This window comes from Tursiops truncatus, chromosome 13 (genome assembly GCF_011762595.2).
Source record: "Tursiops truncatus isolate mTurTru1 chromosome 13, mTurTru1.mat.Y, whole genome shotgun sequence".
Taxonomy (NCBI): Eukaryota; Metazoa; Chordata; class Mammalia; order Artiodactyla; family Delphinidae; genus Tursiops; species Tursiops truncatus.
The window spans coordinates 31,363,003-31,367,797 of NC_047046.1; the positions used below are offsets into that span (position 1 = coordinate 31,363,003).

Below are 4,795 nucleotides of genomic sequence, written 5' to 3' on the forward strand. Positions count from 1 at the left end.
TAGCTTAAAAAAAACAGTTAAGGGCTTTGGAGGTATGAAACTGTGGTCAGAAGTCAGTATTTTTAAAAATTATGAAATGGAAATGAGGAAGAGCATAAATCAACAGTGGCAGATGGTGAAAGGCTAGAAATGAGAATGATGGAGAAAAGGACAAAGCAGTCCTCACCAAGGAAAAGAAGGATCTGTGCATATTCAGTGACTTAATTCAGGTGAATTCACTGGAGTGTCAGCTGTGAATGAAACAATGGAAGCTAGATTTCCTCAGACAAACATCACAAACCATCAGGGAAATGCAAATCAAAACTCACATCTGTTAGAGTGGCTGTTATCAATAAGACAAGAAATGACATGTTGGCCAGGGTGTGGAGGAAAGAGAACCCATGTGTACTGCTGGTGGGAATGTAAACTGGTGCAGCCACTATGGAAAACAGTTTGGAGGTTCCTCAAAAAAATTAAAAATAGAACTACCCAGCAGTTCTACTTCTGGGTATTTATCCAAAGAAAAATGGAAACAGGATCTTAAACAGTTATCTGCGCTCCCATGTTCATTGCAGCATTTTTTACAATAGCCAAAATATGGAAATAATCTAAATGTCTGTCAATGAATACATGGATAAAGAAGATGTAGTATGTATTCATACAATGGAATATTATTCAGCCATTAGAAAGAAAGACATCCTGCTGTTTGTGACAACATGGATATGCTTGAGGACATGCTAAATGAAATAAGGCAGAGAAAGACAAATACTGTATGATATCACCTATATAAGGGACCTAAAAAAGCCAAACGAAAGATTTAGAACCCTTCCTAGTCAGCTCCTATGGAGAATGTGAAGAGAATATCAGCTCTTTTTGTCATGTTTCTGTTTGGGAAGAGTTAACATGTGAATAGCTTGGAAGTTCAGAAAATAGCTTGAAATGGTCCTCTGTTTTCATCCCCACCCATTAAGTCTACTTTTGTGTCAAGGTCCAACTCCATTCCCACCTTCTCTTTAACACCTTCTCTGGTCCTTCCATCTCCTAGGCGTACTTTGAACTCTGATGGAAAGTGATGGAGCAGATTTCCTCCACCAGAACCCCCTTTGGGAAAATCACTTGAAAATCTTCTTGGATTAAAAGTGAGATTGAAAAGAATGAATCAGTAACAAGAGCTGGCCACCAGCTGCCTTCTGAAGAGGATGGAGCTGCTACCTGGACAGCTCATAGCTCTGCTGAAGAACGGTGACTAGTTCAGGGATGCAAGTTTGGAGGGCAGTTGCTGGTACAGAGCCAAGTTCTTTCCATGACAGAAAGGAAAGGCATTTGAGGGGAAAGACGCCAGAGAGGCTGATATAGGGTAACGGGAAGAAGAGAGTTTTTGCAGCCAGCCATATGGCTGAGAAATCACTTTGGAGAACATCAATGTCAATGTCAAGGTAGGACTTCCGAGTTCTTTGCTGAGGAGCACGTGATCTAACCCCCCCTCCCACCCCCCCCACCCCACAACGTTCACTAAAGCTGACAGTGCTCACGAGGGCTTTCACCTGAACTCACAGAGCTGAGGTGAGCATCCGGGCTGGTTCCAGGGATGGAGATGCTGTGTACAGACAGACCTGGCAGGTGAAGGGTACCATCTGGGGGAACCACTGCTCTGCACCTCACCTGTCACCTAAAGCCACATATTCAGGTCTCAGCCTCACGGAGGAGCCAGACAAGGTACATAAACACAAGGAACACAATCAGAGATTGCATCCTAACTGTAGCCCTGTGTGAAGAGATGAGGGAGGGAGGAGTTTGCTTCTTGGTACCTGGGTCCGAGCACTTAGTAGGTTCTCACTTGTCTCTACTCCTTCTAAACATCTTCCTCGGCTTCTCTTTCATGTGGGAGGGCACAGTTGAGCATCATGACTACCCCCACCAGGAAGATATAGCCCTTTCTTTGGCTAAGCTTCTATTAAGGAGAAGTTACTATATGATTCGACGGGCAGCTCAAAAAATAAGCAGAAGTTTAAAAATCAGCTCATGTCAGATTTGGAGCCTGCAGAGACCACCAGTGTTGCAGTCAAAGTTGGTAGCACCCTCTCATGAAACGTTTATTAGGATTGTGGTTTTGCAAATGACAAATCAATTAGTAATGTTTCTTCTGGTAGATGGAGAAGCACAGCTGAGCCTCACACACATCACGGGCTGACATTTCCTTGAACCTCCCAGATTCAGCCTTCCAGTGTGTTGCAAAAGTATGACACAAATGTAGCAGAATGGAATGCTCCCGCAAGGGCACCAGCCGCTCTAACAAGGCCAGCACAGCTGCCCGAATGCCCAACATAAATAAAGCATCAGCAACTACAGGACAAACAGAACGCGTAAATGAACTGAGATGCAGACAAGAGCCAGGTTTTGTAAGATCATCCCTGAGTGGATGCGGCTAATGGCTTCCTCGTTTCTTCTCAGATCAGGGCTGAACAGTTGAGTAGGAAGCCTTAGGAAGCCCCTAGCAACCAGGGAAGGACGCTTGCAGAGCTTCCAAGTGGCAAACACAGGCCGTCTTGCTGGGGAAATAGTTTTCTAGGAGGCTTAGGAAATGAATGGAGGGAGAAGCAGAGGAAAAAAAGAAATGGGTAGGGGTATTCTCTGTTTCAAAGAGTAATCCTGAAATCTCAGAAAACCTGTTTCTTAACTGCATTCAACTCTAAATCCATAGGGAACTATGGCTTTTGCAAACGTCTGATACCTGCTTGACATCAAGCATGATGCTTCACAGGTAGGAGGAACCCAGTGAAGGTATTGAACTAGTTTTATCTTTAACTTGATTAATTCTCTGTTCCTTCTTTCCTCCAAACCCTGGATTCTCATTTGACATGACTTTGGTTTCATGAAATCCTAGCATCTGATTAGAAGTGGAAAGGCAAGCAGAAAAGACAGAATCATGTAAATCGAAATTAGTGTAGATAGTAAATTTGAGACTTTCACGTCTAGTCAAGATGGGATGTCTAAAAAAGAGGACAAAATTCATGAAACAATGATCTTTAGACATTGGACAATAGCAAAGGACAGAGATTCCTGAGATAGGAGAAACAAACAAGGTGAGTCCCACCATCACCTGGAGGGGAGGGCAGCCAGGAAGAGCTGGGCAGCCTCCCTGAGTTCAGGAGAAGATGTTGGGAGGAAGAGGAGGTCAAAGGGATGGCGTTTTCAGGGCAGAGAACCAGAGAGGCAAGAGCTCCACAGAGAGAGCTCTAGAAATCTACAAACGGCCCCTTCCCCTCTGTCTGCAGAGCACCAGTCAGCATAGGCACGTCATGAAATGACCCGAGGCCAGGAAAAGAACCACCGGAAAGGATTACAGAGAACAGCTGCTTCAACTCACACAGGACCAGCCATCGTTTTTGCTCCAGAGTGGAACCCTTGCCATTTATACACGTCAGTTGGGGGAGGGGGGTGGGGGAGGGATGGATAGGGAGTTTGAGATTAGCAGATGCAAACTATTATCTATAGAATGGGTAAACAACAGGTCTTACTGTACAGCACAGGGAACTATATTCAATATCCTGTGATAAACCATAATGGAAAAGAATATGAAAAAGAATATATATATATATATAATATATATATATAAAATTGAATCACTTTGCTGTACAGCAGAAATTAGCCCAACATTGTAAATCAACTATACTTCAACAACATAAATTTTAAAAATATATACTACATCAGTTAAAGGACTCATGTAGTATTGCCTCAGTAGTGGACAAACTTCAAAAGCAGATGTGCTTGTACCCAGTCAACAAACCTACAAGCAAGTCACAAAAGGATAGAATCCTTTTCAAGGAAATGAACGGCATTCCAGAACAAAGCTCAAAAATATTTATAGTAATACAATATCCAGACTCTAACAAGGTAAAAATCACAACTTTATTGTTATCCAATCAGAAAATGCTAGGTAGGCAAAGAAGTAAGAAAATATGACTCAGCTGCAGACTGGAGGGGACCCCTTTGCAGATCTAGCACTTACGGAAGAAATAATACTAATTCTATACAAACTCCTCAGTGAAATTGCAGAGGAGGGAATACTTAACAACTTATTCTATGAGGCCAGCATTACTCAGATACCAAAACCAGACAAAAGTATTACAGGAAAGAAAACTACAGACCGATAACCCTCAAGAACATAGATGTAAAAATCCTTAACAAAACTGTAGCAAATTTAATCAAGCAATATATTAAAAGGGTAATATATCATGTCCAAGTGGGGTTTATTCTAGAAATGCAAGGTCGATTTAACATTTGAAAATCAATATAGTTCACATATTAACAAGCTAAAAAAGAAAACTACATGATCATCTCAATAAATGCAGAAAAATCATTTGGCAAAGTTCAACAACCATTCCTGATTAAAAAAAAATAAAAATAAAAAAAGTGTCTACAAACTAATAGAAGGAAACTTCCTTGACCTGATAAAGAGCATCTAGAAAACACCTACAGATAACATCACACTCAATGGCTAAAGATTAAAGTCTTTCCCCCTAAGATCAGAAACAAGGAAAGGATGCCCACTTCACCACTTCTATTCAACATTTACTAAAGGTCCTTGCCAATGCAATAAGAGAGGGAAAAGGAAGAAAATTCTTCTAGATCAGAAAGGAAGAAGGAAAGCAGAGAGGAGCAAAAATTACCAAGGGGTATGAAGAAATTTTCAAGTTGTATCAAAGGGCAGATTCCTTGCTAAATAGGGATGTCTGAGAATGGAACGGTGTTGGCCTTCCAATCAGAGTCTCTCTAGGAAATGAAGAAAAGTGGGTAAAGCATCACTAACAATCAG

At 41.6% G+C, this 4,795-nt stretch overlaps 1 long non-coding RNA gene across 1 annotated transcript; it reads left to right on the forward strand.

The window, feature by feature from the left end:
• Positions 1 to 1,402: 1,402 nt before the first annotated feature.
• LOC141276255 (uncharacterized) lies at positions 1,403 to 3,311 on the forward strand. Its single transcript, XR_012325524.1, has 3 exons — positions 1,403 to 1,415; positions 2,681 to 2,740; positions 3,255 to 3,311. It is a non-coding gene; the product is annotated as an uncharacterized lncRNA (long non-coding RNA).
• Positions 3,312 to 4,795: the final 1,484 nt, after the last annotated feature.